The sequence below is a fragment of the Lissotriton helveticus genome, chromosome 1_1 (genome assembly GCF_964261635.1).
Source record: "Lissotriton helveticus chromosome 1_1, aLisHel1.1, whole genome shotgun sequence".
NCBI classification, from domain to species: Eukaryota; Metazoa; Chordata; class Amphibia; order Caudata; family Salamandridae; genus Lissotriton; species Lissotriton helveticus.
Genome location: NC_136057.1, coordinates 262,481,555 through 262,491,471, shown reverse-complemented (window position 1 = coordinate 262,491,471; position 9,917 = coordinate 262,481,555).

The window sequence follows — 9,917 nt, the reverse complement described above, 5'->3', positions numbered from 1 at the left end:
TATATATATCAATTCTATGATTAAATACTTTGTAAAACCATGTTATGTCCACGTTTCATGTAAGTGTAGCAGCACTTTATCTTTTACTGTGAATGGCCATGCGGCCTACACATTATCATTGGTTTGTAAGGTTTCGTTTCCTTTACACACAATCACTTAACATGAGAAACGTGAGGTTTCATATCATTCTAACATTTCTACATTTAGTTTTCACACTACTATGAGTATTGCTACTCTTATTTAAACACTCGCCATATTTCACTTCTATGTATAAAACACTCGTGTGCAATATATTTAAACTAATACTACGTGCTTGTAAATATGATGCACTTATACATTTTTTCAGATTTACGCTCTCTCAGTCCCCCTTTGATGACTTTCAGGAGTCATCACCATCAAAACACCATCACTAAAATGTAGGATCCTTCAAAGTGAAGTCATTGCAGTACCACCTCGTTTCATTGTCTCCAATGCCTTCAGATTCTTATATTGTGTATCTTGCATCGCAGTCAGTCTTCTTTCCTGTTCTCTCATAGATCTCTGCAACCTGTTTGCCCTATACCACTGATACAGACGCACCAATCCCCACAAAGTGATTACACAAATCACAATTATGATGATGGGTTTCAGTATGTACCAAACGATACCCTTTCCTAGATTGGCAAACCAACCTCCAACTTTACCCATTCCATGACCTACCTTTTCCCACACATTTACTTTTGTCAGATCCTCAATTTCGTGGTGAATTGCAGTAATGTTTCGTATGTACTTCTCTAGAGGTTTTGAATTGTCTGGAATGTAAGTACAGCATTCCTGGACCTTCAAAGCCTTACAAACTCCTCCCTCTTTGGCTAACAGAACATCTAAAGCAAGTCGATTCTGAAGAACCATTGCCCTTATCGATTGCATCTCACCCTCCACCAGCATTAATGATCTAGCCGTACTGGCAGATAACCTATCTACGACTGTAGCCAATCTCCTAAGCTTGATGTCATTCAGTATCAATCCCAAAAAGGGGGAATACAGCACCAAATACATCCACAACTACCTCTTCAGCACCTAGATCTCTTCTCCCTCTAGTTTGTGTTCCTCTCTTTGTTGTCTCTAAATTCTCAACATGGTATATTTAGGGAAAGACAATTGCTAAATAGCATGATCCATACCAATTATCTGGTAACTTCACATAGGCATTTCTTCCACATACAAAATATACATTTGGGATGGCTTGCATCTCCTTCAAAAAGTCCTTGGAGTAGTACTCCAATTGGAAAGCATGTTCACAACTGACTTTCCCTACAAACACATCCTCATAATAGGAGTAACTTCTGTGAATACACAGTTTCCCCTTCTTCTCCTTGTCTAAAGCAATTGGACCCTTACTACCCTTCCTTTGGTGTTCCCTTTCCTCCTTGGTCCAATCTGTTTCCCATTGTCCTGAGGCTTTTTGGATCTTTTGCCTTCTATATCGAGTATCCACCTGCCCTATAAACTTTTTCTCAATTTCTGACACATGACAAGTCAAATTGTTTCTTCGGGCATGTGATGTATCTAATGTTTTCCATGGAATGAAAAATTTCTGTAACCTGTCTTTGCACTTGTAATAGTCCCACTTATTCAGATGCTTATAATTTGGAACCTCTGGTAATACTGAGTCAAAATTCGAGAAATAATACTCGAACCCATCTCGTCCATAAAATATGCTCAACAACAAACTACATGTGATTCCATATGTCAATGGAAGATGATGGTATCTGATACCCTCATCCACAGAAGCTGGTAACTGCATACAAACGTAGCAATTCTTCGCCTCCATGACATCAATATACTCATAAAGTAATTTGGCATAAGCATTCGATCTAAAATTTCCTTGAGATTCATCAACGTGCAATCTCTTAATCTCTGCATCTAGCAAAGCTTTCTCTTTCTCAGTGTTTTCCCCCTTAACACCAGCAACAATAATAGGCTTTGGTGTCGGTATGCCCTTTACTTCTGTTCTGACCTCTGCTTCGTTTTTATGTCCCACTATGTATGATATAGTAACTACTAAAGCTATAAGAGAAATTACTACCACTAAAAGTGTGCCTACTATGCATTTTGCCCTGCGGTTCGGGTTGCCAGTCTCCATGATCTCAAAACAGTGTAACTCTGGTTTTCGTTCTCAGCAAAAGTCTCTTGCTAGACTCCAGTGTTTCTTTTCTCTGCACAATGTCTCTCTTTTGAACCACACCTGGAAGTTGACAATTCTCTCCGCAAGAACAATCATTTGTTTCTGTAGCAATAGACAACCCTAGCCCTTCTCCATCCGCTAAAGGAAATTTTTCACAATGTCTCTCTTTCTCCTTCCACTTGGCACTAGGTTATCTTTCGATCTGTATTTCTAAAGTTCTTTTCAAAGTCTTTACTAGTCCGAGACTATGAGTGTTCCAAGAACTTCCACCACTAGTTCAAATATTTCCATACGAAGAAGTATTCCCTCCAGTATTGGCTATCTTGAACAGCAATCTGGAAATTCAACTGTATCAAAGATCAATTTTATTATTCCGCTCAGGAGAGGAGGATAGACGATGTTGAGTGTCAGCAGCCTTTCAACCTCCACTCCTGGTGCCAGGAACTTTACTTCCACGGTGATGATTGGGTCAGTTCTGGTCAGGGTCACTTCTCTCACCCTCCCAGTTCTGCGTCCCGCTGAGGACATCTGTAGCGAGGTAGGTCCACTCAGGTGTAGAGTATCTTCTGCTAGGCACTCGTACTCTCCTTGATCTCCTTGGACCCTCTTGTTCTAGGTCCTGAGTACCCTCCTCTAGGTCCGAGTCTTCGGAAATAGGAGCAAGAGTTTCTTCTCGAGCTGCCTTTAGGCTTGGCCTCCTTCTTCTCTCAGGCCAAGTAGCTGCCCCACCTCTTGTTCTCCGATTCCTTGTCCTCCTGCTCGGCTCTTGATCACTCTGTTCTTGATCTGTTTCCGAGTCCCATTCACAGCCGCTCTCTCTCTCTGTGGCAGCTTCAGTTTCACTACCGCCTTGCCCTTCTTCTTCTGGATCTGTAACGCTCCCTCCTTCTTCAGACACCCCCACAGCTTGACTGTTCCCCTCTAATGATTCTCCGTTTTCAGCTGGATCCTCATCTGCGAGAGGAGCTGTTTCTTCCAGGGGTGCTGGAACTCTTCGGGTGTGGGAAGCATGTATCCAGTTCGGTAGTCCTCCGTACTTCATCGTCGTATTCGTGGTGAGTATGACCTGGAAAGGTCCTCTCCAACGTACATCTAGACAGTTTTTCCAGACGTGTTTCTTCACCAGCACCCAATCTCCTGGGCACAGGTCATGGCACAAATCTCTCGACGATGGGACCTCAGCAGCCTGCACCTGGAAGGACACAGAATGAATGGCGTCAGACAGTCCTTTGCAGTAATCCAGGATCAGGTCATCTGTAATGTTCAACAGTGTTGCAGTTAGGTTTTATCCCGCATCGAAACACTGCTCTGAATTTACGTCGCCTCCACGGCGTGCTGGCGAGGGCGGGGCGTTTGACTGAACCGGCCATTTTGGCGTCCCTGGATGCCTCCAGGGCCTTTGACACTGTGGAGTGGCCCTATTTATGGGCGACTCTTGAGAAATTCGGATTCGGGTGCGAGTTTATTAGCTGGGTTAGACTATTGTACGCGGAGCCTCTGGCACAAGTTGTAGTGAACGGTAGAGTGTCGGCTCCCTTCTCCTTGGGCAGGGGTACCCGTCAGGGTTGCCCCTTGTCCCCTCTGTTGTTTGCGCTCGCTCTTGAACCGTTGGCGGCCTGGCTCCGTTGGGAACCATCCCTTAAAGGGATTCGTTGGGCCCCGGACTTCGAAGACCGCGTCTCGCTATATGCAGACGACATCCTCTTGTATCTTACTTCCCCTCGCAAGTCTTTATCTGTTTTATTTGACGTTCTTGCATCCTTTGGCGCTAACTCAGGCCTCGTCATCAACTGGTCTAAGTCCTGTGTGTACGTTTTATCTGGTGTCTTGCCTTCGTTGCCGAGTAGACTTCCTCTTCAGGTGGTCCGGGATGGCTTCAAATACTTGGGGGTTTTTGTTACCTTGGACCCGTCCCTTCGTTATGATCGTAATCTCCTTCCCCCGTTGCTTAGGCTCCGTTTGGACGTTGCCCGTTGGCGCAAACTTCCCTTGTCTCCCCTGGGTCGGGCGGCCTTGTTTAAGATGATGTCATTACCGCGGTTTCTCTACGCTCTCCAGAATTATTACGATCCTATCCCTAAGGCCTATTTTCGGGAGATTGAGAGCCTTCAGAGGCAACTTATTTGGGATGGGCGACCGCGCATTGCTCTCGCGAAACTTTCCATCCCGTGGTATGATGGGGGCATGGCGCTCCCCGATGTTAAGAGATACTACTGGGCTTCCCATCTGTCCGCTATCAATCACGCTATGTTCTCGCCAGGTCGTAATCCGGCGTTTGAGATGGATAAACTTCAGCTTCCGGGAGGTGACTTTAACAGTGTGGAAAAGTAAATTTTGCCATGTTCTGTGTCCCTACGCCTCATCCATCATATGTTATGTGTGCATGATCAATATGCATATGTTATTCCCCATTTCTGATTAAAGACGCAATTACAGTTGTGTCCACCTCTAGTATGCTATTTTACAGTCCTCGTGAATACTACGAATATCAGGCCTATGTAAGTAATGTTGCCACGTTTCTCAGTGTGCACGTTATTCAATTATAAAGTCTCCGTTTCCAGGCCTCAAAAGGGCCCGGACCACAGATTCAGCTCCTGTCTCCTGAAAGCCTCGCTGAGGAGCGATACAGCCCCCACCTGTATCCTCGACCCTTCACTTACTTCCTGCCTTGCAGTGCCCGGTGCACCCCGGCTCTGCCTCTGAGTCTGCCAAAAGTATGTTATAGTTCCAGCTATCAGTTCAGTCCTCCTCCTCTGCATTCCTAAGCTACTGAACTGCATCAATAGTTTCCGTCATTGTCTAGCCTTCTCGTCTCCATGTTAAAGAAATACTGTATTTAATGGTCATTTAGTATTCTTCATCACGCACTACATGTAGAATAATGCATGGTCCAGTCTTAGAGTCAAGTTAGCTTTTCCCCTCATGACTTCTAGTTTATATCAACATGTTCCCTAAACATTAGATACCAGATAGGGTTTAGGTACATGTCGCTCCGACCCTCCAGACTCTAGTCTCTGCTCCTAGCACAGAGTTCGTAGCCCCCAGCTTCTCCTAGTAACACGTCATTGCCAGTTTTCGCGCACCATTAGGTTAGAGGTCCCGGCTCCTTAGGTAGCCCCCTCCAAAGTTTCCGCCCATTCATGACATATTCTGTTACGTTTGCACCACATGTCTATGTATACGCCCAGTTACACCTTTTATTTCTGTTATCTCTCGCGACTGCTACGCGTCACGCCTTCTACTCCACCTACTGTTACGCCCACTGCAATGTAATGCTATGTGTTTGCGCTATGTATATAAGTCAATGTTTTGTTATTGAATGTTAGCGCGCTCATCCCAGACCCAGCCCCGGCAGCTGCCGGGCCTTATTGTCCTATTCCTATGCAGGTTGTCCTGATCCTGTCCTTATGCTGTAATAAACCTGCAGAAACTCCTACTACCTCGAATCTTGACTCTTATTTTATTGAGCTATCTGTTATGCTATAAGTCTAGTCAAAAATAGGGTATTATTTATTTATTTACCACATAATGGCGCCCGAATAGGGACTTGCCCTTTCCCCACGCGTCGGTGAAGCCACGCCGACCCCCTGACCCTCTGCAGTCGTGACGGAACCATACCGTGCACTGGCAGATATTTCTGCTCCAAGTATCCCTCAGGCCCACGGAGGAGACGGAGGAGGCGGTCCAGCATCCGAACGAGACGGTGGAGGAACGCGGCGAGTCCCGACCAGAGCCCAAGCCGAGAGTCCAAGGTCCGAGGTATCCGGAGGCCCACCCGTAACTGAAGTCCGAAGTCCGAAGTTCGTCGTCGTAATCCAGTCCCGTCCGAGGCCTTCCGTTCCGTGCTGCCCGGTGAGTACCATTGCTGGGGTAGTGTCTAGACAGGGTCAGTCTAAATTGACTCCTGGTCCGTGGGTTGGTGGTACCCAAGCCCACAAACGAAGTGTTCACCTAGGTGGATACGGGTCTTGATGCGTTCCTTTATGGGACCGGTATGTTCCGTACTGTTACAGCAGTGCATCCAGTAACTCTAGTCTGTTCCGTTCTCGAGAATTCTGTTCTGTTTCTGTTTTCAGTATTTTCAGGTAGTATTCTGTTCGAACTGTTATTTATAATGTTGTTTAATATATTTCCAATGTCGTGGTATGCCTGAATTGTTTTCCCAATTGTTATTGTTTTTCGTGTATTGTATTGTGTTCCGATTCAAGTTTAGAATGCCGCTCTTTTCCAAGTTACGTCAGTTAAAAACTAGAAAGGGTCTGCTGGAAGCAGCAGTTCCTGTTCCGCCTAGGGACAGTCCAGGTCACTTTATGTATCAGAAACATGGCATAAGCGCCATATTGTATCTAGATTTATGGGTAGAGTATACCAAACAGTTAGAAGAAAAGTATAGATGGCCCGTATCGGGTACATGGGATGCCGAATGTATCATGCGAGTAGAGGAAGCATTATGGAAAAAGAAAGCCAGACAGTCACAGAAAGATGCCATCGAGTTATGGCGTAAGGAAGCGCATAGAAGAACGGAAAAGGAAGTCAGAAAGTCAGAGTTAAGTAGAGAATCCCAAGAACGAGCCCAAGAAAGAGAATTAATCGAGATAGGTGAACAAGTCAAAGCCGAACAGTCAGACAGACAGAGGCATGCCCTTATTAAGGGTATGTATCCTCTCCTTGCCGAAGGCTTGCCAAAAGCGACCCCAGAGGCACCCAGTAATTTCCCGCCACCATTAGTTCCGACCAAGCTACGTCACAAACCGACCGCAGCTGATATTTTTATTTCGTCCTATCTGGACGACACAGTTCCAGAATATGCAAATCCAGTTCGCGCTCCACCTGTCCCTGTAAATCAGGCACTTCCCGTTCCTCCAGACACCGGAGTACCTGTTACGGTACCCCCGGGTCAGCCTGCCATACAAGTTCAGCCCACGTTACAATTACCGACCCTGCAAGCACGAAGAATGTCAGTCGACGATTCCAGTCTAGGGGCCGCAGGAGGAGGTCCTCCTCAAACCCCACCGCCACACAAACGTTTATCAGCACTCGAATTACATGCTCAAGCATCACAGCGTACTCCTAAAAGTAATAAGTCTGTTACAGAAATCAGACAAGCCCTTGCCGAATGTGTCTATGACACAGTCCCAGGCGAGTATAATATGGTTTTATATTCCGTACGCGTAAGAAGGGTGACCGAGTATCTAGTCACCTTACCAAATATGAAAGAAGATCTAGACAGAATATATCGTTTCATCCGTACAGGGGATGATCCAGAAAGTATTGGCGAAATTATGTCTCAAAGGAAAGTCGAGATTCAGCTCATGATATTAAAGTTCCTGATCAATTGTTTAATAAGAGAACAAGATTACCCGTCTAAAGATCCCGCCGAAATGAGAATCCTAACAAGGTGGAGTGATAATATAGCCGAGGGTAAGCACAAGACCATTAGTGCCATGGAAAGTATGTACAAGAAAATTCGTAAAGAAATAATAAGGTTACACGAACAGCGTAAAGCAGCACAAGTAAGCGAGAAAGAAAGTATCTCTGATCCTGAAGAGGAAGAGAACGAGAATCCCGCCAGAATAGCGTATGTAGGAAAATCCAGATTTCCAGATCGCCATTTACGTCCAGAACCTAAGTCTATTTTTCATCATCCAGCACCCGAACGAGGTTCCCTAGAACAAGTATTTCAAGCTACCGATCACATCCTGAAATCACGAGTCGGTTATAGCGAATTAAGCACCATGCACGAACAAGAACTAGCCCGATCAGCAGTCCGATGGATTACTGATTCTACCACTTTTCCAGACGAAATAGTGGCACAAATGTTTCTGAAACTGCCCCCAGCCGAGCAACGACTGGTGGGTATGTATATGATCCAACACCTCATTACCCTGTATGAGGGTCAACATTCTGATCCAGGCCCGTTGCACGATATCCTGAACGAGTTACTCCAGTACAGATGGAGAGGTCTAGGTACCGATTTAATTAGTGTCACTCTAGAACAGCGCCACAAGTATAGAACGTTCCTGAACCCGCATTTTGTTCATGTCTCACCCCCAGAAAGTAAACCACTCTACATAGACAGACAGAATCCGCTACGAGAAGTCCACCCAGTCCAAGGGGCGGGTGGCGTAATGCAACGAGTGTTTGTATACACTCCGATATCAAAGATGGAACTTCTTGAAATGAAGAAATTAATTCCCTGTCACGACAAAGATCCAGCAGGGTTCCATAGAGAATTAAAAGACATGCTCCGTATGGGAGAATACACTTACCCAGATATCATTAAAATGTTAAAGGTCCTGCTACCCGCAGGGGTGTATGAAAAGTTAAAGGAAAAAGAATGGGAGGTGGGAGAGAAAAAGATCGATTGGGCAGCTCTAGAAGCTGAAGACAAGGCACGAGTACCAGGTACCGGTCTTGGAGATAAATGTAAAGAATTACCAGAATTATTGATTCAAGTTTTACCCAGATTATTGACAACTAGGAAAGAAGACTGGGATGCAATCTCAGCCTGTAAACAGAAACAAGATGAGGATATTAGTGATTTTTATTCTAGATTTGAGAAATGTTTCAGTATTAATAGTGGTCTCAAGACAAGTAGTGAGTCATACCCTCATCTTTTCGTTACCAAATTAGTCGAGAATTCAAGTCCACAAATTAAAAACCGAGTTTTGAAAGTCGAAAGCACCTGGCAAGCAAATACTCCGTCCCAGATGCTCCAGATGCTTCAGTATCACCAGAATAGAATTAGAGAAGAGCAAGAACACGAAAGAAAACGTATGAAAGACACGAAAATGAAAGTGCTAGTTGCACAATCTATTCCTCAAGACAGTCAGAAGAGGGGTCCGAATCAAGCCAGTCACCCTGCGGCTCCCGTTAAAGGGAACTGCAATTATTGTAAACAGCCAGGTCATTTTATAAACGAGTGTGCAGTTCTGAAACACAACATAGCTACTGGTAAGACTAAAGAAAGACCACGTCCGCCTAGACAAGAACAAGTTCCACAGACTTCTCAGCCACAGAATGCACAACAGACAGTTCCAGCGCCGCAGCCTATTGCTGCAACACAGCACGTTACATCGCAGATGTACCAGTATGCACAGTCCGAGTATCCAGAGTACCAGTCATATTCATGAAACAGCCTAGAGAGGGAGGTAGGCTTGCCTCTCATCGAGATACCTGTAGATCAAGAAGGTCCCTATGTTCACAGTCAAGTATTAGGGAAAGACAGAAAGTTTTTGATCGATACAGGGGCAAGTAGGACCACAATTAGTCACGCCGAAGTTCCAGGGGCTCCGCTCTCAGGCTCAAGAAATGTTTCCCTTGGATTTTCAGGAAAACCCATAGTTAATGAGATATCAAAGCCAGTTACTCTAGAAGTAGGTCCATTGTCCCGTACTACTGATCTGTTACTTACTAAGTCATGTCCAGAAAATCTATTAGGCATTAAGACATTGAAAGAATTAGGTGCAGTTATTTGCTGTTCCCCAGAGGGAATACGTCTGTTCCTACGTGACTTCAAGGGTCACTATGTATTACGAGATTTTGATTCAAGATTGTCTAATGTTCCGCAGCATTTATGGGCGCAAGGTCCAACTGATGTAGGTTACATGCAAATCACACCCTATCGTGTGACTCTCAAACCAGGTGTAGTGTTACCACGAATCAGGCAGTACAGATTGCCACCTGAGGCTGTAGCAGCCTTATCCAAAATTATTGACGAGCTCATGGCTCAAGGAGTAGTTGTAGAAAC